The sequence below is a fragment of the Ceratotherium simum genome, chromosome 8 (genome assembly GCF_057802395.1).
Source record: "Ceratotherium simum simum isolate JZ-2026a chromosome 8, ASM5780239v1, whole genome shotgun sequence".
Classification (NCBI taxonomy): domain Eukaryota; kingdom Metazoa; phylum Chordata; class Mammalia; order Perissodactyla; family Rhinocerotidae; genus Ceratotherium; species Ceratotherium simum.
This window is the reverse complement of record NC_141907.1, coordinates 62,248,313-62,275,395: the sequence shown is the minus strand read 5'-3', so window position 1 is coordinate 62,275,395 and position 27,083 is coordinate 62,248,313. Positions and strand designations below refer to the sequence as shown.

The 27,083-nt window shown below is 41.0% G+C and overlaps 1 protein-coding gene across 8 annotated transcripts in view; it reads right to left on the bottom strand.

Annotated features, from left to right (window-relative positions):
• The window catches only part of SHROOM3 (shroom family member 3), a 310,752-nt gene that overhangs the window by 105,932 nt on the left and 177,737 nt on the right, over positions 1-27,083 (bottom strand). The window contains exon 1 of one of the 8 annotated variants that reach the window (XM_087434462.1): positions 14,293-14,397. The exons of the other annotated variants lie outside the window; for them this stretch is intronic. The gene's annotated coding sequence lies outside the window, so the exon portion shown is untranslated. Of the gene's footprint in view, positions 1-14,292; positions 14,398-27,083 lie in introns of those variants that run through there. 8 annotated transcript variants of the gene reach the window in all.

Sequence of the window (27,083 nt, the reverse complement as noted above, 5' to 3'; positions counted from 1 at the left end):
GAAATTGGGGCACAGTTAGAGTAAGTGACATTTTCAGTTATACAGCTGGTGAGTGACTACGTGGATGCAAGTCCACGTCTATTGGGCTGCAAAGCTTCCGCACTTTCCAAGTTGCTCCAATTCAGTTCAAGTGATCTTTGACAGCCCACCGTGTGTCCATCACTGGAGATACTGCAATGAATATGGTGCCATCTCCGCCCCAGAGAAACTTGAAGGCCTTCGACAATTATATTACAACACAGAGGGAGGAGGGCTTTTGGCAGGTGCTCTGCAACTAAGTGAGAGGTCAGAAGAGGCCCAGAGGAAGTAACCTCTAAGCTGAGATCTGAAGAATGAATAAAATATGGCAGACAAAGGAGAATATAGAGCAAGGGTGTTCTACCTGGAGGAATATCCAGTGCCTAAGCATCCAGTGGAGAAACATTATGGTTACCTATAATTTAAACTCAAAGATGATTTTTTAAAGGAATAATCTGTTTCTTTTAAATTGGACTGAGTGTGAACCATAACATTAAGAACCATTCTCAGTGATAGTTTCTAAGGAGAACCATAGTACAAGGCCCTGCTTGAGGTGGAGAGTCAAGCCCTGCCTTGGGAATGGTGAAGAGGCTCTGGTGCCACAAATGCATAAAAAATACCACCAAGGGCTCCCTTGTAGTTGGAACCCAAGCAGGAGCAGCAGGAATAGGGAATGAGGAATGCGCTTTCCTGGTACGCTCACTTTCTCTGAGGCCCTGACCCCAAACCAAAGAATCCCCGATTCTGTGGGCCACTGCAGAGGGCCCTGGGCTCTGTGTGTCTCTATATCATAATTTCATGAGTACAAAATTGTGAATGTCTCTCTGTTTTCAGGTCTGGTACAAATCCTCACATGCACAGATAACAGATATAAGCAGCTACAGGTAACTGAAGTGCTGTCGATCGTCTTCCATCCAAGTCCAGAACTTTCCCTCTCCAGCAGTTACAAAGAAGGTGATCCTGAGAGAGAAATACCAGAGACATTCCCTGGCAATTCTTATAGGCCTTTAGCACCATCACAGGTCACAAGCTATAATCATTCTTGGATTTTCTGACGATGAGACCTGTCACTGCTGTCAGACAGGCTTAACTGCCTTTTTTGGACACTTTCTTAAAATATAAGTAAATTGGGCAACTAATCCTATACTTTTATATCTTGGTTTTTCTAGGAGCTTTGAAGTCTAGATTTGGAGAAGGAAAGGTTAAGGAAGCAAACCTAGAGAGAAGTAACATAGGAATGTCTTTGTGTTTATCTTAACGACATCCCATAAGATTCAACCTTTAGCCCAGTCACCATCTTCCCCTTTTTCCTGCCCAGCAGTCATTCTTGGTCTTGATCACATTTAGTATTTTCAGATAGAAATGACAGTAGGACTGGAGGTCCTCTGATTGGCCCAGAACTTAATGGTGATGCTAAAAAAATAATATAAATTACTGAATCATTTAACAAGTATTTGTAATACCTATGTCTGAAGAGACACGTGAGCATTTAAACAAAGAGGCAGAACAATGAACTGTGGGGCAAGAAGACTTCACTCGCAGGTGCCAGGAACCTGAGAAGAGACTAAAGCTGCAGCTCAGGCGGGTGATATTTGCATGTAATACTTGGTAAGCTACTTCTTGTTCCCCTCAACAATTTGGAAAGCATGAAAATGATATGTAAATATTGGCGTAATTTTCATTAAAATCAATCATTCCTCCATTCAGTAAATATTGAGCACCTACCAAGCATAAAAAGCGAATGGTAACCAAGTCCACTTCTTTCCGAGTGAAGCCATTTTCACCGGTTTAATCCACACTTAGCCAAAGCCACATAGTAAGATAGGGAGAAAGATAGACAGTCAAACAGAGCTCAAATTCTGGTTCTCTACTCACTAGCTGTGTGACTTTGGGCTAACCATTTTTTTCTTCTGAGCTTCAATTTTCTCATTTGCAAAGTAGGGATAAGAAGAAGTTGATATGATAGCATAATACAACGGTTACCCTCACTGAGCATTTCCTACATGCTAGACACTGAGAGAGGCACTTACAACAAGAGTGACAGGCGGTCATCCTTGAATACTCCCCCTTCCTCATCTCCCATATCCAAGAGACACCAAGTCACACCATTTCATCTCTGAAATACTTCTCGGATCTCTCCCTACTTCCATTGCCCTATTTCAGGCCCTCACTATCTCATGGCCTCCTAAGTTGGTCTCCCTGCTCACTCTTGTGCCCCTTAAATCCATTCTCAGCATGCCGACCAAAGCAATCGGTTTCAACAAACACGTCTCTCCCTCACTTAAACCCTTCACTGGCTCCCCACCTTCTCGAATAAAGTACAGGCAACAAGCTCATCCTGTCTCCCTCTCCAGACTTTTAGCATTCCCTGCCCAACACGCAACACACTCCAGGCTTGTCTTCACCTCTGCCTCTGGTCTTACGCTTCAACGTTGCCTATGCAACACTGAATCACGCCTCTGTTCAATGTTCTCACCTCTTTCATTTACTTATCTTTTCAGACTCAGCTCAGACGAGGCAACTCAGAAAAGCCTTCCTGGATGCCTCTGGCTTCTACTCCCAAGCTGAGTCAGGAGCTCTCTCTCCTAGACCATTTTCATGTGCTCCCACGTGCTCCCATGTCTATTTCACTGCATTTACCACATCGATTGGTTATTTACTTACGAGTTTTTCTCCCTTACCAGACTCTTCTCCTTAAGGCAAAAACCATGTCTTCTCCATCCTTATATCCTCATCAACTGGCACAGTTCCTGGCACACAGCAAGGGCTCAGTAAATAAAGTGAACGAAGGAATGAAGACAGCAATGTGACTCCCAGCTCATGCCCTTTGCATACATCACATCCCATCTCAAACAAACACATCATGTGTCTAGAACAGCGGTTCTCAACCTGGGGCAACTGTGCTCCCAGGGGACATTTCGCAATGTCCAAAGACATTTGGTTTGTCACAATGGGAGGTGGAGGAAGTGTGCTTCTAGCATCTAGTAGGTAGAGGGCAGGATGCTGCTAAGCCAGGATAGACCCCCCTCCGCACTCCCCCCCTCAACCCCACACAGAATTATCCAGCGCAAAATGTTAATAAGAGCCAAGATTAAGAAATCCTGATGTGGAACAGGGTCTGGCATGTGGAAGACCTTAATATAGGATTCCTAACCCTGGCAGCTTAGTGGCACCAATGGCAGAAAGGATAATCATGCTTGATATAAATCATGTAATTGTATAGCATACAATTACACTAAGTTTTAAGATTATTGAGCTTTTAAGTTTTAAGTTTATTGAGCAGCTCTGTGTGATATTAACCCATTTCACAGTATCAGACCTAAAGGAGTTCAATTCTACTTTTATATTCATACTTTAAATAAAGCAAAGGTCCTATCAGGATCAATGGGGTAGGATGCATGGCCCTCTCCTCCCTCTTCTCTCTCAAAACACATCATGATTTATCTGCTCCAGGCCTACATCTCTGAACAACAAGCCAAATGCCTGGGCCATATGCATAAACCTATATTTGCTCACCAGCAATGATGCTGTTGAAATATCAACACATACACACACACACACACACACATATATATGTATGTACATACACACACACATATATGTATGTACACTCAAATGTATTTCTCACCCTGTATGAACTCATAACCTGGAACACCCTCTCCAGGAAGGCCTGGCCTCCCTGGAATCATAAGGGAAATGTAAATATTAAAACTTTTAAGCTGTCAGGTGAGTTTTTTATTAGCCATTTGACATAACACAGCTGAGGCAGTAGGCTGTGAGATGGGACGCAGGCTGACCCACTTCTCAGGGACCTTGTAGTCCCATCAACTATGCATAACCTGTAATGTAGGTCCATACTGGGCAATTCTTTTCATCTGTGCATATTGCACCACCCAATGCCTAGAGATGAGGTACATGGAGAAGGAGGCTGCCTAGAGGTATCAAAACCAGGACATAAGTTCTAAATTCACCACAGTGACCCTTGCCTATAATTCAGCCGCATGACCCTGTCTGAACCCTGAGGCAAATTTATGAGCAGTTTCTTCTGGTTATCTTCAGCTCCTCTTTCAGTTGGCCTTTTATCAGTCCAGATGTCTTTTGTCCATCTTTCTTGTCTCAGCAGCTCCTTTTTCCTTTTATCTAACTCGAATTATTGAACCGCTAAAACTGACTGCCAACGCTGGATACGTTTGCCTTTGCTTAATACGCACTGGCACAGAAGTGGCTGTGTACTTCTTTTTTGTAATTAAATTTAACACTTAATTCATCCTAGAATTTCCAAGCTGAGATAAGGCATCCTGGGATCTTTAAGGTAGCTTTGAGTCCCAGTATAAGTAGGAGTGACCTGCTTTCTTCTAGAATTATAATTTATTTTCAATTATAAAATGATAGTTTTATCCACCATTAAAACTAGGTTGAAGTTCAGGGGTAGTGAAGTTGGACTCTGTGAAGCTTCCTTTGCCAATGCCCTGATTTGCTGGGCACTGTCCCAAAGTGATGTCTTATGAGAGAGAATTTCCCATTGGCTACAGTGCCATTAAACATATCTTAAGGGAATTCAAACAAATCGTAATGGAGAGCCTTCTGCTGGGTGTGCCAAGGATGTGACGCTCCTTGGCTTGAGCAATTAGTTCATTTACAGTTTAAACAAACAGAAAATGCAGCCCTAGCCTGCTCTTAGATTTCCTGGCTTGCCAGCCAGCCACCCAGCTATCCTCTAAGTGGCAACGGCATTACCCATTAATACGCAAGTGTGGTAGGAAGCCTTTCCAAGTCCAGGAGTTCTCTGACTACTTTGTTATTGTTGCCTGGTGTTATAGACTGAATGTTTGTGTGTGTCCCACCGCACCCCTCCCCCCCAAATTCATATGTTGAAGCCCTAACCCCTAGTGTGGCAATATTTGGAGATGGGGGCCTCTAAGAAAGTAATTATGGTTAAATGAGGTCATAAGGGTGGGGCCCTGATTTAAAGAAGATTAGTGTCCTTATAAGAGACACCGAAGACCTCATTTTTTTTCCTCTCTCTCTTCACACACTTTTGCATGCACCCAGGAAAGGCCATGTGAGGACACAGTGAGGAAGTGGCTGTCTACAAGCCAGGAAGAAAGCTCTCACCAGAAACCAAACCCTGCTGGAACCTTGATCTCGGACTTTCCAGCCCCCAGAACTGTGAGAAAATAAATTTCTGTTATTTAGGCCCTGCAGGCTGTGGTATTCTATTATCTCAGACTGAGCTGACTAATACAGATGATTACTATAAACTGTATTAAGGAGAGAACCATCTACTAAGGTTATAACAATTACCATCACAGCGAACACCTATTGATTGTCACTGTGTGTATCACGGGTTGTCAAAATGCTAGATTTTAGAAATTAAGAAAATGCCATTCACAATTGCATCAAGAAGAATAAAATACCTATCAATAAATTTAACCAAGGAAGTGAAAGACCAGTACATTGAAAACTATAAGACATTGATGAAAGAAATGGAAGAAGATACAAATAAATGGCAAGATATTCTGTTCCCATGGATTGGAAGACTTAACATTGTTAAAATGTCCATACTACCCAAAGCAATCTACAGGTGAAATGCAATCTCTAACAAAATTCCAATGGCATTTTTCACAGAAATAGAACAAACAATCATTTGTATGGAACCACAAAAGATCCCAAAGAGCCAGAACAATCTTGAGAAGAACAAAGCTGGAGGCACCACAATTCCTGATTTCAAACTATATTACAAATCTATAGTAATCAAAACAGTATGGTATTGGCATAAAAACAGACACATAGATCAACGGAACAGAATAGAGAGTCCAGAAATAAACCCACACATATATGGAAAATTAATTTATGAAAAAGGAGCCAGGAATATACAATGAGGAAAGCATAGTCTCTTCAATAAACGATGTTGGGAAAACTGGACAGATACATGCAAGAGAATGAAACTGGACCACTATCTTACACCAGGCACAAAAATCAACTCTAAATGGATTAAAGACTTGAACATAAGACCTAAAACCATAAAACTCCTAGAAGAAAAGATAGGCGGTAAGCTCCTCGACATACGTCTTGGCAATGATTTTTTGGATTTCACACCAAAAGCAAAAGAAACAAAAGCAAAAATAGGGCTGGCCCCATGGCTTAGCGGCTAAGTGCGCACACTCTGCTATTGGCGGCCTGGGTTCGGATCCTGGGTGCGCACTGATGCACCGCTTCTCCGACCATGCTGAGGCTGTGTCCCACATACAGCAACTAGAAGGATGTGCAACTATGACATACAACTATCTACTGGGGCTCTGGGGGAAAAAAAAGGAGGAGGATTGGCAATAGATGTTAGCTCAGGGCTGATCTTTCTGACAAAAAAAAAAAAAAAAGCAAAAATAAACAAGGGGACTACATCAAACTAAAAAGCTTTGGCACAGCAAAAGAAACCATCAACGAAATGAAAAGGCAAACTGGAATGGGAGAAAATATTTGCAAATTATATATCCAATACGTGGTTAATATCCAAAATATATAAAGAACTCATACAACTCAATAGCAAAAAAACAAACAATTCAATTAAAAAACAGGCAGGGGGCCAGCCTGGTGGCACAGTGAGTTAAGTTCGCGCACTCCACTTTGGTGGCCTGGGGTTCACAGGTTCAGATCCCAGGCATGGACCTATGCACCACTCATCAAGCCAGGCTGTGGCAGTGTCCCACACACGAAATAGAGGAAGATGGGCACAGATGTTAGCTCAGGGCCAATCTTCCTCACCAAAGGAAAAAAGAAACAGACAGAGGAACTGAATAGACATTTTTCCAAAGAAGATATACAAATGGCCATAGGTAGTGAAAAAGTGCTCCACATCACTAATCATCAGGGAAACGCAAATGAGACCCACAATGAGCTATCATCTCACACCTGTTAGAATGGCTGTCATCAAAAAGACAAGAAATAACAAGTGTTGGCGAGGATGTGGAGAAAAGGGAACACCTGTGCACTGTTGGTGGGAATGTAAATTGGTATAGCCACCATAGAAAACAGTATGGAGGTTCCTCAAAGAACTAAACATAGAAATACTATATGATCCAGTAGTTCCACTTCTGCATATTTATCTGAAGGAAAATGAAGACACTGACTCGAAAAGATATCAGCACCCCCATGTTCATTGCAGCATTTATTTACAATAGCCAAGACATGGAAACAACCTAAGTGTCCATTGATGGATGAATGGATAAAGAAGTTGTGGTGCATATATACAATGGAATATTGTTCAGCCATAAAAGAAGAAGGAAATCCTGCCATTTGTGACAGCATGGATGGACCCTGAGGGCATTATGCTAAGTGAAATAAGCCAGATGGATAAAAACAAATACATGACCTCACCTATACGTAGAATCTAAAAAAAAAAAAACACAAAAAGCAAAACTCATAGATACAGAGAACAAATTGGTGATTGCCAGTGGCAGAGGGTGGGCGAAGTGGAGGAAAGTGATCAAAAGGTATAAACTTCCAGCTATAAGATAAATAAGTCCTGGGGATGTAATGTACAGTATTGTGACTACAGTCAACAATACTGTATTGTATATTTGAAAGTTGCTAAGAGAGTAAATCTTAAAAGTTCTCATCAAAAGAAAAAAAATTGTAGCTATGTGTGGTGATTAATGTTAATTTATTGTGGTAATCATTTCATAATATATATCAAATCATTATGTTGTACACCTAAAACTAATACAATGTTATATGTGAATTATATCTCAATTAAAACATGCTAGATTTTAACCCATGAATTATTTTATGTCAGATGGAAAATCAATTATAAATCAATACTAATAATACACTATTTTTTACTGTTACTCTTTAAATATCTTTCTGGATCATTTTATCTAATTTGGGAGAAAGCTAGTTTATCTTTTATGACATTATCTTAAATTTACGTAGCACATTTCTCCCAAGAAGTTCAAAGGATTTTGCTCAAAACTTCTCACTGGTTTTCATTGAAATCCAGGATCTAGGCAAAAGGCTGATTCCATAGCCCCATTTTTCATTAAAAATCATTTTACTTTCTCTCGGTATTTGATGAGAGAAGCAGCTCTTTGATTTGGGGATCTTTTTTAGAATTGACTTTGTTCTTTTCTAATCCCAATTGCTCCAGGCATCATTTGCTCCTTTTAATAGAAGTTTCAATTTCCTTTTATCCTTTTGAGCGTGGGTTCCAATATCCTCAAAGCAGCACCTTTTAATTGGCCTGGAAAAGGTCACCCTTCTAAGAAGAGGAAACCATATTACACATTTTACAAAGCCAATGTGGGTCTTTGAGATCAGAAGGGGATGGTTGCAGGGGGTGGATTCATCCCCTAGCAAATGTTTAGGTGGCATGTGATTACATTTTTGACATAGTTACTATATAATTACAATTACCCACTCTTATCCAACACATTCCCCGCTATAATTAGTTGGCCTTTATTTAAAATTCATTTGTCTTTAAGATTTTGTCCTCCTTTGTTTATTTAGCCAATGGCTGAGAAGCGGTGTTAATTTTGACAGTGGTTTCCTCATATGTAAGAACTTTCAGTGACTCTCCTATACAGACCTTCCAATCGTATGCTTTTTAGAAAATGATACAAGGGCACCTAACGTATTCTCCCACCTTCACGTACCCCTAACCACATGGTGTCTTGTATATTCTAGCAGTAATTTCTCCAGAGAAGTCTGAGGTGTAATCAAATCCTACATGGACATGGACACAGTTTCTAATCAAAGAAAGCTTTTTGAGGGAAACCTACTCTATTACTTTACTTTCTTCTAGTGTTACAAAAACTAATCTGGATCTGGAGTGGGTACCTAAATCCTGCAGTGAGGGAGGGAAGTTGTAAACCTTTCAAGGTAATCTGAAAGAACTCACAGAAACTTGACTCCATCAAGGCAGCAGTAAGAAGAGGGTGGGGGGAGCTGCTAAAAAAATACCCTAGTTCTTAAGGGGCTCATCCACTTCAATGAATCACTGGTATAAAGACATATTCTACAATATTTCATCCCTGGAATTTTCAGGACAGTTTTAAGAAGGGTTGTAATTAGTATTTTGGTGGTGAACATGATGTAGTCCATGCAGAAATAGAAGTACAATGATGTACACCTGAAATTTTTACAATGTTATAAACCAATGTTACTGCAATAAACAAAAAATTAAAAAAAATAAAATAAAATAAAATAAAATACAACCCAGATAAAAAAAAAAAAAAAAAGAAGCCCCAATATTTGGTACCTCAGGAGTCATTACTCAGACGCTTAGTGGTATTTGTGAAGGGTGCCATCACGAGAAGTAGCAGAGCTCATCTTAATTGACTAACTTTTACCCTCCAGTTAACGTCAACATGACGCTTCACACTAACTAGTTTAGGTTAAAGACTTCTAAAAGAGATCAAGAGACAGTGTGGTGCTAAATATACAAGCTTTGGAGTCAAAGAGCCAGGGTTCAAGTTCTGACTTTCTAATTGCTAGCTGTATGACCTTGAGCAAGTAAGTTACTTAACCTCTCTAGGCCTCAGTTTCCTCAACTATAACATGGGGCTAGGAAGAATTGCTGGCTCATAGTGAGTACTAGAGAAATGCCAGCTTCTATCATTTTCACAGAAACAGAAAACTGAGTTCCACTTGAGCTTGCCTTGAGTCCTAGACACAAAAGGGACAAAAGTGGCATTGAGGTAAGAATCTAGGTCACATCAGACCTGTTGCTCTGCTGATTGGAAAAGAGCATGAATCCAGACTGGGTCATGCTGAAAGTTAAGGTGAATCCTATACAACTTTTAAAGGAAATGAAATAAAGCTGTATGTCCTGATACAGAAAGATGTCCAAAATATATTAAATGAAAAAGCATGTTACAAAACAATATAATCACCTTTTTTTGTGTGTGTGAGGAAGATCAGCCCTGAGCTAACATCCATGCTAATCCTCCTCTTTTTGCTGAGGAAGACTGGCCCTGGGCTAACATCTGTGCCCATCTTCCTCCACTTTATATGGGACGCCGCCACAGCACGGCTTGACAAGTGGTGCCTCAGTACATGTCCGGGATCCAAACCCAGGCCGCCAGCAGCAGAGCGCTCCCACTTAACCGCTATGCCACAGGGCCGGCCCCTACAATCACCTTTGAGAAAAAAGGATTACTGTTAACATAAATGATGATAACGTGTCAGCATGTATAGAAGAAAAGAGTTGGAGGAATTTCCACCCAATAATGGATGATTTGCGGGCAATTAGGACTGCATAGCACGTTCACTCTATATCTGTTATTTCTGTAATATTTGAATTTTTATAATGAATATTATTAATTTTTAAATTTGGAAAATCAACATTTAAAAAGAAAAGGCTTATTATTCTATTACAGATTTTAAATTTTCCCGTATACTGATCAACTTAAACTGGAGTAGGCAATTAATGATGATAGATAAGCTGATGCAGGAAATGTTTCCTTATTCTCCTTTCAAAATGATGCTAACTCACATCACATTTTAGAACCTCTTTCATCATACCATAAATCCTCCCATGAACCTGCTGAAGTGGGTATTTGTGGTTAAGACTTTGAGCTATGCAGCCTTACATCCTGGTTTGAATCCTGGCTCTATGTCTTATTAACTCTATGACCATGGGCACGTTTCTTAATCTCTATGCCTCAGTTAATTTATCTGTCAAATGGGGCTAATAGTACTTCAAAGTGGTGTTGTGAGGATGAATTGACATACTGTATGTAAAATGCTTAGAACAGTGACTGGCATACAGTAAGCCCTAAATAAAGCGTTTAGCCATCATTATTTTAATCCTCATTTAGAGAAAACTGTAAATACAAATGATATATTTAACTTAAAACAAAACAAAACAAAAACCCCACAATCTTGAAATTCATTCCCACTGCCACCTCTCTAAGACCAGAATTTTATCACTTAACTCATAGATTGTTGCTGTACCTTCCCACGCAGGCTCCTTGCCTCTGGCTCCAACCTCATGCTCCAACCCATCTTGCCTGGCACTGCTGGATTCAGCTCTTTTGAGCTTTCCCCTTATCTCTTACAGCTTGGCTTAAATGGTTTCAGTGGCTTCCCATTGTCAAAAATTTAAATTTCAAACACCTTCATTTGTCCCTTCACACATTGGCCTCATCCTACCTTTCTCACATGTGACATCCTACCCTTCTTATATGTGACACAAGCCCTCTGCTTCAGTCACTCTGGTCTACTCACTATTCCTAGTTCTGAGCATCCCCAGTTCTGAGCCTTTGCCTCAGGTGATTGCCCACCCTCCACTCTTGATCCCATCATCTCAAGGTCCCAGTGAGTAATGCTATATTCCAGGAAGCTGTCTGACCACTCAAATCCAGTTACTTCTATTTTGAATCTCTAGAGCATCTAACATTCTCACCCAAGCTCTCACTTGAGACTCAATTAGAGTCACTGGGGTGGGTATCATATGTAAATTCAACGAGCATTTATTGATCAGGCTTTGGGAATTCAGAGATGAAGTCGACAAAGTCCCTGCCTTCATTGAGCTCACATTCTACGAGAGGAGATAGAAAGTAAACAAATAATAGCTTGGCCACGGCTGGCCACGTGTTTTGTCAGAGGCACATTCAAGGTACAGTGGTGGCCCAAAGACAGAAACAACCACAAAGGAATGAATTAACGTTAGGGCATGAAGTGTGGCTCGTCTTTCTCTCTTCCAACCAAATTTGCTCTTCCTCTGGCTGATCAAAAACATGGAGCTGGATCTGAAACATTTTAAGATCCTGTGCTACTCAAGCTCTCAAAATGACAGGCTCTGACCAGTTTCCCCTCTCCAGCACCAGCATCTCTCTGGAGTATATTTCCACCTTCCCTTCTACTTAATTCACCTTTATCTGCCTATTTATTTGTTTAAAATGTGAACCAACTGGTCAGGTACAGTAATCTATTTCTGCATTTGTTTTGAGGCCAATGCATTGAGGGCATTCAATAAATAATGGTGCCTGGTGTGCCTTTCCTAGATCCCGGCCGCATATGTCTGAGATGAAGGTGGGATCCTAGGAGGAAAGCTCAGTAGATAGTGCATGAAGGGTGTGGAGCTCTGGAGACCACGGAGGCAAATTTGCTCTGATTGCCTGACCCAGAGATTACGCACCTGTGTCAGCCTTGCTGCAGTGAAGCCCACGACATGCAAATATTACTCCCCTGAGTCAGTTAGGGTGTGCCCTACTTCCTGACATGGTTTTCCCAGATTCAGTCTGAGTAAAAGTACATCAAGCCTTCCTCCCTGTGGGCACACAGGCCCGTAATTACTTGCCTTCATTAAGGAAATTCGCCTTCCTGTGAGTGGGTGGTTCCGGGAGGGGGGAGGTAGGAGTTTCTGTTGGATTGTATGGGCTGTCCCAAGGAAGGAAGAGCAAGGAGAAGGCAGGGAATCCTTAAAATAAAATTTCATGGTCAACGTGTGTCCACCTATCCATCAACCCATCCATTCATCTTATTTATCTACCATGTGATAGGCAGTGAGGCTACAAAGATGAATATTTTAGGACCTGGCTCATGGGAGATGCTCAAATATTTATTGAACTCATGATTTAAGTTTATGCATTAGCTTTACTTTAATTACCACTTCCTACTGGAGGATATTCTGTACTTTCTGTGAGACAGATATTATCTAGCACATTTCAGCCCACAGTTAACAGAGGCATCACGGCCTGCATAAAAAGGGTATTCAAGCATATTCCCTACATTCTTGATCCCAAATTTCCTCATTTTTAACCTTCTTCTCTGCTGTCTTCTCTCCATTTCTATTTGTGTATCCACTGTTTGGTTTCTCCTGGCTTCTGAATGATAATTCAAATATAGAGCACTTTCAGGCAACATTGGCAGTTTCAACCTAGCCTCTAGCTCTCTCTTCTAAGCCGTGTTGTCTCAGACAGCAAGGGGCTGGAGAGAAGGCAAGGGAGTTGGCTCCCAGTTCTAGCTAGATCACCTGGCTTTGGGGCAATTTGGCTTGCCCAGCTGCATCTCCCATTCTCCATCAGTAGAATGGCAATGATGCCAATTGGCCCAGAGATAGAGCAAGAGTTGGTGAGCTCATAGCTGGAAAGATGATGTATCTGAGAACAAAGCAACATTATGAGTTGAAATTCTGATTTTATGGTCCATCAATACCAAGCCTCATACTGTTTCTGGCTTTTCTGCTTCTGTGATTTTGGCACAATACTTCCAAGGAAGAGGTCTGAATAATTAGCATGACTCATCTTCTCAAGCACAGACTCCCATATAGAGAATGGATTTGGCACAAATCAGAACACCCGGCTGTGGCTGGCTACTCATCAAACACGCCAGCAGGTGAGCGCAAAGAGCACCTGGTTTGGAGAAGCGCTTCTGATGCAGGAGAGCATTCTTTAAAGTGTCACTCTAAGATGGATTCAATTAAACTACAAGTTTGAAAAGAACTATGTTACAAAATGAGAAACCGATCTTTATGCTTAAAGATGCAGAAACTTTGCAGATTACAGCTACCAAAAAAAACGCAGAAAGAAACCACACACTCATGTATACACAAACAACGAATTATTTTTTCCCCTACAGGGTGTACAGAACAAATTCTGTGAGCATGAACTGTGGAGGTCTCTCTAGAAGAAAACTCCCCATTATATCTGCTTATAATAATGTGGCAGCTGACAAATATGTTAGCAATGTACACAAAAGAGCAGCTAAAATCCAAAATGAATACTACTCTATAAGCAGGATGGAAAATGGCAAAATCAATGTCTAGGGAAGTCTGGATAACCATAATTGCTCTTATATTATAATGTTCAAACATGAGAATGAATGTTTGATGTTATTTCAGATGTCATTTATATTTAAAAAAAAGAAACTTGCCAGAAATATGATTCTCTTAGAGAAAAGGCTGCCTAACCTAAAATCAGCCCAAAGGTCACTGGAAGATGCATTCTACATCTATTTGGCTCTTGTGTGCCAAGCAAGCACTTTCAATTTACCTAATGGAGGAAGTAAGAGTAATGAATGCTGTATTATTGCCTTCACATTTGCCACTTCTCCCCAGAAGCCCTCATGCCGGAATATTGGCTAATAAGAAACACAGGCCAATGCTGCCCTTACTTACAGATTTTGCTGCCTTCTCGAGTTGTGGGTCCTAAGCCTGGGGAACATCAGAGCCAGGCAGCAACCCTTGCTTCGCACCATAACCGAAACAAGCCAGCAACAACATTGGTATGGGAGAGGAGGACAGCCCAGAGGGAAGAGGAAGAGGCTCTTACTCACCATCCACTCAGAGCTGGCACTGGTTATAAAAACAACAGAACTCCTCCATGCAGGAGCACCTCCCAGCCACCTTGCCTCATCACCAATTTGCAGTAATAGGCTCTGCTGTGGGCATGAAAGGGAAGAGAGGTAGATATGGGGAAATGGCCAACAGGCAGAAAACAAACAAGAGACCCCAAGCACTCCTCAGAGAAACATTCATTGCAGGGGGGGCTTTGTGATACTAGGGGCTCGTCAACAAAATGCACATCCCTCCAGAACAGAGACCATGGAGTTATACATGGATTTATTAGGTACTCAGTAAATGGCTATGGGCTTCTGTTTGGGGTTGTTCAGAATGTCTCCCTGTCACTAGAACCAGCTGCCTGCTTGGGGCTGCCAGCCAAAGGTGTCAGCAGTTCTTTGAGACCCAAGGTAAGGTAGTTTCTGAGACCTCTCAAAGATCTGGCTTCTGGATGCTTCAAGGGTACTGCCTTACAAATGTAAGTATGAAATGATGATTCTCTTTCTCTCTCTTTCCCCCAAGTCCACTTTGGTTTCTACAGAGGCAAGAGCTTATAGGTCCATGGAGTTCTGCATTGGTCTACGTCATTCATGAGCTAATGGCCCTCTCTCCCCAAAAGGTTAGGTCACTTTTAGGGTTGGCAAAAGCTTTAGGGTCTTCAGAGGTAGTAAATACACCATCATCTTTCTTGAGCTGATCCATGGAGGACCCATTCCCTAGGTCAGATTGCAGGGGAAGCACAGATTAGAAGAGATTGTTTTATTTCTGTCTTTTTGAATTTGCTTAAAAAAAAAAATCAGTTATGTTGCCTTCTTCCTCAAGGTAATCTAAATTCAAAGCTTTGTAGATGAAGACTCAGGAGAAAAGGAGAAGGGATGGTCTTCATGGATGACTCATGCCATTTAAAGTGTTGAATCCACTTGGCCTGGTCCCATTGTATGCTAGACAATTTAACTAGGTCTTTTGAAAGAAGATTTTGACTAAAAATATTTTTGATTAATTTTTTTTCTTTTTTTTTGTGAGGAAGACCAGCCCTGAGCTAACATCTGATGCCAATCCTCCTCTTTTTGCTGAGGAAGACTGGGCCTGGGCTAACATTTGTGCCCACCTTCCTCTACTTTACATGGGATGCCGCCACAGCATGGCTTGACAAGTGGTGTGTCGGTGTGTGCTCGGGATCCAAACCTGCGAACTCTGTGCCACCACGGCGGAGAGTGCGCACTTAACCGCTGCGCCGCCGAGCGGCCCCTGATTTGTTTAATTTAAGACTTATGCCCAGAGTATAAAGACAACCCATGCATTGAAAATAACAACCACTCAACCAACCATCTAACATCTCTTTTTAGGGGTAAATATAGATATGCAATATCAGATAATTCATTTCTGAAGTTTCTATACATTAGTGCTATTAAAAAAAAAATTAGGATGGATAAAAGTAGAGATTGAAGTCTCCTGTTGACTCACCTAACAGGCTTGGCAAAAGCTTTCTTTGACCTCCGGGAGAAGACAACCTCTTAGGCGTGCAGCTCCCAGTCACTCCACCCAACCTCCAATCCCAGTGCAGGTTGGGTGGTGTTGCCCAGTTCCCCTGAGCTATTCAGATGCCACTCATTGCAGAGATCCAGAGTCATTACATCCTGCCAGACCTGACCTGGAGACTTGGGAGGGGAAAGGCATTATAGAAGAGGTGCTGAACCTAGAACCCTGCACACTCCCTTTCAAGGCCCAACACACACATACTTAGGTTTCAGTCCTTGGCTTTGACTCATGATTCCTAAGCCTAGTGACTAGGGTGTTTCCCTAATGAAAGCAACTGAAAGAGTTTTGTCTCACTTCTGACTAAGGACATTCCCACAACTTCTAAAGCTTGGATTCATCATTAGCACACAGATTTGTCATTCAGGGTAGAATTTTCTATCTTTATAGTTTGTTTCTCTATTAGCAAGTGTCTCATTGCCCAGGGGAGCCAGTGTCTGTGAGGTTGCCAACAGCTTCTAAAGCCGGAGCATATCCTTCTCAAAATAATATCACCATCTGTAGAGGCTAAAAGGAGTGGGGAAACATTGAATTTTACACAACAAAAAGAGAAAAGCAGCCTGAGTTATTCAGAATAATCTCTCTTTTTTGAGGTCTTTCCTTCCCCTAAACATAACGATTCTTCTGTTGTCCTTAAATGTTGCTACCAAGGTTCCAGTCCTGATTATATCACCAGGGTGAGGCCAAGCCCTCAATCCTTATGTTTTCATTTGACCTGGAAAAACAATGTGAAACAGAGAGGCTTTCCCTATTGCATCTGTAAGTGTTTGGTTCAATCCCTCCAGCCCCATCTTTCCATGACAGTATACCCATTCAGAAAAGCACTGTAATATTTTCTTTCTTTTGAAAACTCCTGGTTACTTACATAAAAGAGTGTATTACATAAAACTATCTTTTCTTCCATCCAGGAATGAATTCAAAGCCTATAATTCTTGGGAAATTATAGGCAAATGGGATTGCCAGGCACATTAGGAAAAGAGACTTTAAATTAGTAGTAATTTCAGGGATGAAATAAAAGCCCATTTCTGAGTCCCTACATATACTTTATATGAAAGTAGCTACACAAGATGTCCAGTAAATAATTACCAACGTGTTTCCACTTGGGTCCCTAATGGTTGGGGTATTTGTTAAACTGGTAGAGATGGGTGTATGTTTTTGCACCATGAAGTCTGCCAAATGATTTTAAAATAGCTGGATGTTCCTTCAAATATTTATCACATGGCAGTTAAAACAAAGTAATGAAGAACATCTTGAAATTTCAGAATTTCTATAGAAGAAAACAAGCTTCTAATAAAATAAAGGGGACATCAAGCACACATTGTTTATAGAATATACTTAGGGCAGGAAGAGTTCCCAGGAACCATTTTGAAGAATTGGATTTGGCAGCATGAGAACTGGGTAGTCCCAATTCTTAGTTGTGAACAGTCGATAACCAAGAGAATTGGTTGAGATACCAGGATAATTTTCACATAAGGCACCAGGGCCAGTGCCCACACATTCTACACAGGACAATGGCGGGATCTCTGATGCTGAAATCCAGGATTGATGTGATAGCACAAACCAAGTGCCAGAAGCTTCCCTGGGGTTCTGCTCTGCATTTTTGCCAACCCCGAAGATCCAGAGGACATCGTATCTTGAGTTGCTCCTGTGGTGGAGGAGCCATGGAGTTTCTTTGAGTACCTAAGGTTACTCTGCTCTAAGGAAATCAGGAGAATAGGGAGGGGAACGATTTCCGGTGGATTCCCAGCAGTAACTCTCATGAAAGTCTAAGGGTGGGTACCCTTAGAAAGATATTGTTCCATGTTGCCAGAGGTCTTTTAGACCTGGTCTAGGCAGGATGGAAGTCATTTGGAAGATTCATGGTACCTTGAGTTCCACATTTCTAGAATTCCAGAGCCTAGATTATAGGTCTGACTATCCCTACATCAAGCTGTAGAAATGAATGTTTTTATCAAGGGATTAGAAGCCCTTGTTTCCTTTGTGTCCAGCTCACGTCAGGTCCCAAAATAAAGAGAAAAGCAGTAGGTCCTCTAGGAGAAGAGAAGTACTTTCTCTCACTAAAGGGAAGATTATAATCTCCGAAATAGGGTTGATCAGTGAGTGACCCTGGAATTAGCAGAAGCTGGGGCTACAATACAATGACCATACTGATGAGAAGACGGTCAGAGGTAGGGTCCAGTGAGGACCCTCTTTCTACCTTTAGCTGGACCACTTTGAAAACCTTTAATTTTTAGTCTTCCAGGCCTAGTGACAAGTGATCTTGAAGACAGATATTATTAAGATAACATCAGCCCAGGAAGGACAGGGGTTTTGTTTCCCCAATCCCCCTCCAACTGTATCCTCAACATTTAGAATAGTGCCTAACACATAGTAGGTGCTCAATCTACACTTGTGGAGTGAATATAAGGATGCTATTGCTGGAACTAATGGATAGTCAAGCCTGCTCTCAGGAAAGAGTGTGGAATTGTCACAAAAAGAGACTTAAAGGAAACATGGCCTAACAATTCTACTTTTATTTTAGCACGTGCACGTGTGTGTATATTAACATAGTTCAGTATATCTCTATCAAAGTCACAAACATTTTGTCCTACTTATATAATAATACACAATTATTTTTTAAAAACTTGAAAAATAACAAAGTCAGCCTTTGAAGAACAAGTTAACACACACATATGAAATATGGTTGAAGATTATCTTTAATCATTTTGGAATTTGAGACTGCTTTCTCTTTTTGCAACACTGCAGATGAAGAGCTTAGAATTTGATAAATTATAAACCTAATGAGGCTTCTAACTCCTCTAGCCAGTCATTAGCTGCCAGGAAATGATCGTTGTTACTTAATTATAAGATGAAACTAAACATTGGGAAATGCTGAAAGTAATCTGATTGGCCAATATTCCAAGGACTAATTCCACCGGCATGCCCTCTACATACCAATTAAAGCTGCATCGCCCATAATAAATGCTGCATGCCGTTGGCTGTGTTCTATGTTGTCATTTTCAGATTAGAACAACAAAAACAATTCCAGTCTGGGGCACTTCCTGGGCCCCAATAAGTGCTAGGCTTTTCTAACTTAAAGGAGAAGGACTCCTCCTATAGACTTATTACTCCTCAGGAAATGCCCTTATTTTTACTTGGGCCACACCCAAAATAAGAGCCAGTCTTAAAACTAATAAAAGCAACCAATCAACCAACCATCTGTTTTACTAGCTGTCAGGTGGAAAAATACCAAAAAGCTTTCCAAAAGAAAAACATATAAGCATGACATTTTATTTTCATTTTGAGCGGCAATTCATTGGCAGCGTGAAAATGGGTATTGGAGGGAGAATGTTGAGTAATGCACAGGACTAGCATTCTGTAAGTGCAGGCTCTAAGTCCTATCACTCTCTATTTGCCAAGGTCAATGGTTTGTGATCATCTCATAGGATCCTGCAACAGCAGCATTCATCATAGGTGACTATTCCCTCCTTAAGAAACACTTTCCTGGGCCGGCCCCGTGGCTTGGTGGTTAAGTGAGCGCGCTCCGCTGCTGGCGACCCGGGTTCGGATCCCGGGCTCGCACCGACACGCTGCTTCTCCGGCCATGCTGAGGCCGCGTCCCACATACAGCAACTAGAAGGGTGTGCAGCTATGACACACAACTATCTACTGGGGCTTTGGGGGGAAAAAATAAATAAATAAAATCTTTAAAAAAAAAAAAAAAGAAACACTTTCCTTTATTGACTTCCACAACACCACACTCTCCTGGGTTTTGCCTCCCTCCCCTAACTCACTGACAGTTGCTTCTCAGTTGCCTTTGCTGGGTCTGCCTCTTCTCAAGGTTGATGTGCCCCAGGGTTTGGTCTTCACGTCTTCTCTCTTCTCTATCCACACTCTCTCTGGTGAGTGAATCAGGTCCTAAGACCTTAAATACTATTTATATAATGTTGATGACTCTCAACTTTCTCTCTAACTCTGATCTCTCTCTTGGATTCCAAACTCTAATAACGACTACCTACCCAGATATCTGATTGGTATATCAAATACAATATATGGGAAACAGAACTCTTCCTTCTGCTATCCTTGAGCACCCTCCACCCCACCCCTATGCTCTAAACTTGTAGTTCTCCAGTTTTCCCCATCTTAACTAGTGGCTCTACTATCATCCCAATTGTACAGTCCAAAACCCAACAGTCACCTTCATTATTCTTTCCCTTAATCCTTTTATTCAATCCATCAGCAAGTCAGTTGACGCTATCTCAGAAATCTGTCTCAAATCTTATCACTTCAGCCATCTCCACTGCTATCATCCTAGAGCAAGTCACCATCTCCTTACATTAGTAGAATAGCTTCTAACTGGTGTCCCTACTTCTACTCTTGCCCTCATACACTGTATTCCTCAAAAAGGGATCTCAGTGTTATTTCAAAGAAATAAATTTGACAATATTGTCCCCTTGCTTAAAATCCTCCAATGGCCTCATGCTACACTTAGACCACAGTTTAATTCCTTAATATGGCCCATGAGGCCGTACATGATGTGGCCCCAGCCTACCTTGTTCACTATGCTTCAGCCATACTGGCTTCCTTTCATTTCCTTCGAAATCCTAAGATCGTTCCCACCTCAAGAAACTTGCTCTTGATTTTTCCCTCTACCTAGAGTGCCCCACCATTCCATGTGGCAGGATCCTCCTTATTATTTAGGTTTTAGTTCAAAAGTCACCTGACCTTCTCTTACCCTCCTACCTAGAGTAGCCTACCCAATCTCTCTCTATCCCATGACTGTTCTGTTTTCTTTAAAGCACTTACTATCTGGAATTATCCTTTTCACTTATTTGTTTACATACTTGTTTATTGTCTATGTTCCCCCATGAGAATGTAAATTCTATGAAAAGAAATACTTCACCTATCTTATTTACCATTGAATTTCCCATGCCTGCCATATAGTGGGTAGTTCGTAAATCTGTTGAATGAATGAATTATCTCTAAGTGTAAGAGAAGTTTGCAAATTATATATAATGACCCATTGGAACTCAACAGCCAATCCAAATAACTCACCAACAGCTAAGAAAGGGCTGGAACCAGGGGCAAATTGAAGTGGAGTATACGTCTGACTGCAATCCACAGTCAAATAAAAATTATGTGCAGTTCTATGTTCTTTCAGCCTTCTCCAATTCATCATCAAGAATCATCAAAAGCTGATGGCAGAGTTGCCCACATTCTCTTTCTTCTCATTCCTCCTCTAGTTTCCAGGTCTAACAGGAAAAGAATAATTTATTGTGACTGATTGGGACAAAAGAAATTTTTCCTTCTGCACTCCAGCTTCCTATAATGCAAAAATCATGCCCTGATTTATTCAAAACCGGGCATGAGCAACTCAGAGGCACTTTCCAACTCTCCCTTTGAGAGCAGGTCAGCTGAACTTCACTCTGTAGCTTTTTACAATAAGGGATGCCACTGCTGCCCAAGTTAACACGTAAGAGAGCTCCACTACTGTGAGTTCTGCTCTGAAGGAAACAGTGGATGGCAGAAATGATCTTTGACTTTATCTCTCTGTTATCACCTTTCCTGTTCCACCTAAAGAAATCGTAAGTGCTCTAGATGGTATAAAGAAGAGTACTGAGCTAGAAGGCTGGTTTACTCCTGGATCTGCTATAACCATTTACTATAATTTTGGGCAAATCATTTAACTTCTCTGAGCCTCCCTTCTTGATCTGTAATATGAGAAACTTTTAGTGGATGACCTCCAGCTCTAACTATGCATGGTGTGTAAATGTTTTGTATCCAGTAAATACAAAACAATTAAACTAATAGGTATAACTGGTTATGATTGTTGTTATCCTACTATAGTCAAAAGACAATAGAAGGTGGGGGTCAACTTGGCCCACAGAATTGGAATGAGTTCTATGTCGTTGGCTACAGCTTCTAGAGATGGAACTTCCAGGGATTAGTGACTTCCCATGGGATATTTCATGGTTTTAAGTACCATATATGAGCTGAAGACTCCAAAATTCATATCTCCAGCCCAGTTCCCAATCCTAAACACCAGATTCATATACCCAACTGCCTAGTCAACATCTTCACCTGATGTCCACAGGTATATCCAATTTTAAAATGTTTAAAACCTCTTCCCAAAGCCTGTTCAACTTGTCATCTTCTCTATCTCAGTAGATGGCAATTCCATCCATCTGGTGCTGAAGCCTAAAACCTTGACTCCTTCCTTTCTCTCGTTCCACATTTAATCTTCCAGCAGATCCTATTGTTTCGATCTGCAAAATAAATCCAGAATCCAACAGTATCTCACTATCTCCACTGCTATTATCCAGGTCTGCTTACCATCTCTCTCCTGGATTACTGCTATAGGCTCCTCACTGGGATTCCTTTTGCCCTTGCCTCCCATCTCTAGTTTTTTCATAGCCAGAGTGATTCTTTTAAAACACCAGTCAAATCAGGTCAACTCTCTGCTCAAACCCTGCAATGTTTCTTCATTTCAGTCAGAGTAAAAGCTAAAGTGCTTATGATGGTCTGCAAGTGCTCACATGATCTCCTCCTCACCACCCACCCATCACTTCTTTGACTTATCTGCTCCTGTTCTCCCCCTCTCACTTTGCTCCAGCCACAGTGGCCTCCTTGCTATTTCTCAAACACACCAAGCATGCTCCTTCCTTAAGTTCTTTGCACAGAAAATTCCCTTTGCTCAGTGTCCCCATGACTACCTCCTTCACTTCCTTCAATTATTGCTTTTGCATTGAGGACTACCCTGATCTCCCTATTTAAAATTACAACCTGCCCCAGAGTTCCCGATCCCCTGCTCCACTTTCTCCCCATGCACTAATCTTCTAACATTCTTTATAATGTAGCTATGTACCATGTTTAGTGTTTATTGCCTATACTCCTGCCCTGAATATAATCTCAATAAAGGCAGAGATTTTGGAATGTTTTGTGCCCAGCACACAAATGGACACTCAAAAAATATTCATTGAGTGAAGAATGAGTATCACTATGGGTCAGGAGTATCCTAATGTCTGTGCTCCCACTGCGCCCACTTCCTAGAGAAGTTTGTCCAAGGTTCACTGAGCATTGTCCAAATTCCCTCCTGGCTGATCCCATCCTACTATCAAGGATCTCATGAGATCTGACCTACTCACTGAACCACAATGGCACATGACGACAATGTTTGCTTTCTTTGATTCTAAAGGTATTTCCTCCATTGAACTGTGGACTTCAGAAATAGGGAAAAACCCAGTGATCCACAATCAATTAATTGTTAATAGTGAAAGAAGTCACTAAATATCATTCTAATGTAAGATCTAGGCTCCCTTCCTGGATTGCTTTCCTAATATCAACTTTAACTCTATAATTTTTTTATATCTCACCTTCCAAAAATTTTTAAAGCCATTTCTTTGGGGGAATCATATCTATATTTTCTATGCCTTTTCATATGGACCTGTTAGTCTGCCCAACTATCACGAGGCAGGGTTTCTAATTCCAAAAGGCCTGTCTGGTAATCCAATATAGAGAAAGGAAGTGAAATCATTTGAAAGGAGATTCCCATCAAAGGGGAGGTTGTTGGTGTCAAATTATAGTAATTCACTTGGTTCTGATATTTACAGCTTCTATAGGTTGGAGTCACTACCCCATCTTCTGAATTACCTTTGTTAATGAAAAGCAATAGTAAGACTTTTGCAAAACAGAGGAATGTATATGCCCTTAAACCTATGATCACAGGCTTTGTGGATAATCTTAGGAATATTGTTGATTTTCTTGGCAGTTGACTTCCAAAGAGCTTAAGACAGGCATTCTCTCTAAATCTTTGTCACCACCATTATCATGTAGAGAATACAAACAATAGAGAAGACCACTCTGGAGAGACTCTTTACCCAGTGGACATCTCACTGGCATAACTATAAGACCTGAAACTTAGGTTTCTTAAAGCATTAGAACTAATTCAGCCACAAGTCCGTGAAGACACGGCTGTTGAATTATATCTTATTCTGAGAAATAAAACCACAGTTCTGGAGGGTCCAATTGGGCCCCAGGTTTTAGACTGTTTTTAAGCTTTATATGAACCCTAAGATCTCCCCCTGCAGGCTGTTCTCCGGAAGCTCTTTGATTTACCTTCTGGGACTAGTCCGGAAGTTAGGAGAAAGTCTGATAAAACTGTTAGAGAAAAAGCTTGTGCTAGCATCCCCAAAAGTGGTGTGATCCTAACAAATAATAACAAATAATATAACATGAGTGAACATGTACTGTGACATGTCCATAGAATTCTGGGAAACACAATCATAGACTCATCAGCCTGGCAATTACTAATCATTTGAGCTTTTTGGATAGACTCCCAAGAATTTGAATCAAAATCCCAAAGTTCTGCAAACATTGTCTGTGGTTACAAATTCAAGAATGATGAGACAATGCTGCTGTCAGTGGCCACCATCAGCCACTGTGTCGTCACGGTACATACAAATTACAGTATTCTACAATGATATATGTAAACATCCAATGCTTGGGAAAACAATGGTGCTTTTATCATGAAGCAAAAATACATAGTAGAGAACAGAGACCTTGGGGAGACCAACCAAATTTCAAATCCTAGATCTGCCACATACTATGGGACCTTGGTTAACTTTTCACCTTTATGAGCCTCAATTCCTTCATCTGTAAATAGAGACAATATCACCCACCTAGGGTTGTTGAGATGATCAGAAACGATGCAGATAAAATACTTGACGTCAACTTTGCATACATGTTAGCTACTTTAGGTAATTCTACTCATGCTAAACTAAGATTATATTTCTTAGTTCCAGCAATTTTTTAATTGCAATTTCTTAACTGCAATTGCTGTTATTGAAAATTTTTATTGTTAGTACAACTTGGAGATGAATGATAAGCAGTATTTGAGATAGATAGTGGGTATGTATATTTAGGAAGGCATAGTTGAAGCAAGAATAGTTTTAAGTCACCTGTTTAGTGGAAATGCGGCAACAAGCAGCATTTGTGAAATTCAACTTATTTAAATACCAACAATTAATGTTTAAGCGAGTAGCATTACTCTTAATGTAGCAGACAATCCTCTCCTGATCTCACTAAAGATAAGAGGCAAATTTTAAAATAATCTCAACCTAAAGACGGAAAGTTCCACAATCATTTTTACCACTAGACGCAGTGTTCACTTGAAGGAAGTGATTTTTCTTTCCTTTGATTTCCGAGCATTACGTGTTATATGATTTAGGGTTAGCCTGATGAAACGGCCCCATGTGCTTCCTCATGACAACTCTTTTGTGCTTCAATCTGAGATCTACATAATGCCATCCCTACCCTCAAACTGTAAAGAGCTGACTCCTGCAGTTATGAAATACCTCAGGGTACATTCTGCCCCTCCACTCTACTTCCTCCATTAATAAAATGAAAGGTCAAGGAATTTCTCTGCATGTAAAGTAAGCTGAGTGACAACCAGACTCAATCGAGGCTTCAACAAAAATTTACTGAACGCCTACTGTATGCCAGGCACTGTGCTAGGCTCTAAGAGGGACAATAGAGAACGAAATGGACACAGCTCTTGGTCACAAGTTCCTTAGAGTCTAAAGGGGAAGACAGATAAGTTTACAATACAATGTGGTTAGTTATAGGAATAAACAGAGATGTGGTATTATGAGAATACTCATCAGCCTTTAGGGAGGGGAGGACGAGCATTCTAGAGAAGTAACATGTGCCATGGCAGAAGGAGAGAGAGAGCATGGTATGCTCAGGCACTGGAAGTGACTTGAAGTGATTGGAGTGTGAAGGAGGAAAGGAAGCAGGCTCTGGTCAGGAGCGAGGCTGGAGAGAAAGACTTTGCATACTGTGTGTAAATCCTGACTCTACCTTGAAGATAATGTGGAGCAATCAGGGCTTTAAGTAAGTCAAGAAAAGACAGAAGGAAAGGAAGGGAGTAAGGAGGAGAGAGAGAGAGGTAGAAGGAGAAGCAGAAGGCGGGAGAGAGAGAGAGAGAAAGAGAGAGAGAAGGAGGGAGAGGGAGGAACAGAGAGAGTGAGACTATTATTGTTGAAAATGGAAAGATTTGTCTCATATCCCCAAAAGAAGAATGTTCTCTTGTATTTCACTTTGGCACAGCTGCATGACTAAGTAGCTAGCTATTTGGGATTAGGTAAAAATTCTGAAAACAAAACATTTAAGGCCTATAGTTTTTCACCAGGATATTTTAAACCATATGTTTGATAGCACCTATTAGAATTTACTTTGGGGATGATAAAGCTGAAACTGTAATCATACTGCCATTGTAGTTTAGAACTTTTTTTGGCCTCCTGGGGAGGCAAAGATTTGTCTGAATACCTCATTTAATATAGGAACTGCATCCCAAAAGCACTATAGGAGTCAATAAACTAGGAGTCTGACATTATAATATTTCTTCTCTCCTTATACAATTCAAGGGTGCCTGAATTACTGAGCAAGGCTTACATATTAGCTTTGCACATAGAAACCTTTTCACCTCCAATAATAATGGAATAATATCATTGCACTGAGGTTAATGAGGGGACAATATGTCATAAAGGTAAAAATTAGAAATCATATGCTATTATTCCCTTTAATTCAGTAAATATCAAACTCCATTACAGACTACCTCAATAATTCTTGCAAATATAGCAAGTCTCATCTTGTTTAATTCAAATAACCTTTCCATTATTCAATATTATTATTAAATCCAAAAAGGATTTGAGGCACCTCTGAAATATGCAACATATACATTTACTCCGTATTAGTTCAGATGTACTTTTATTTTTTTATTTTTTTTTTTTTTATTTTATTTTTTTTTTTAAAGATTTTATTTATTTATTTTTCCCCAAAGCCCCAGTAGATAGTTGTGTGTCATAGCTGCACATCCTTCTAGTTGCTGTATGTGGGACGCGGCCTCAGCATGGCCGGAGAAGCAGCTCGTCAGTGCGAGCCCGGGATCCGAACCCGGGTCGCCAGCAGTGGAGCGCGCTCACTCAACCACCAAGCCACGGGGCCGGCCCCAGATGTACTTTTAAAACACTGATTCGTTTCAAACATTTTGCTCTAATTTCTTTCTGGCTTCTTCAAGCACAGCCCAACTTTAAAAACACCATGATAGGGCTGGCCCGATGGCTTAGCAGTTAAGTGCGTGCGCTCCGCTGCTGGCGGCCCGGGTTCGGATGCCGGGCGTGCACCGACGCACTGCTTCTCCGGCCATGCTGAGGCCGTGTCCCACATACAGCAACTAGAAGGATGTGCAGCTATGACATACAACTATCTACTG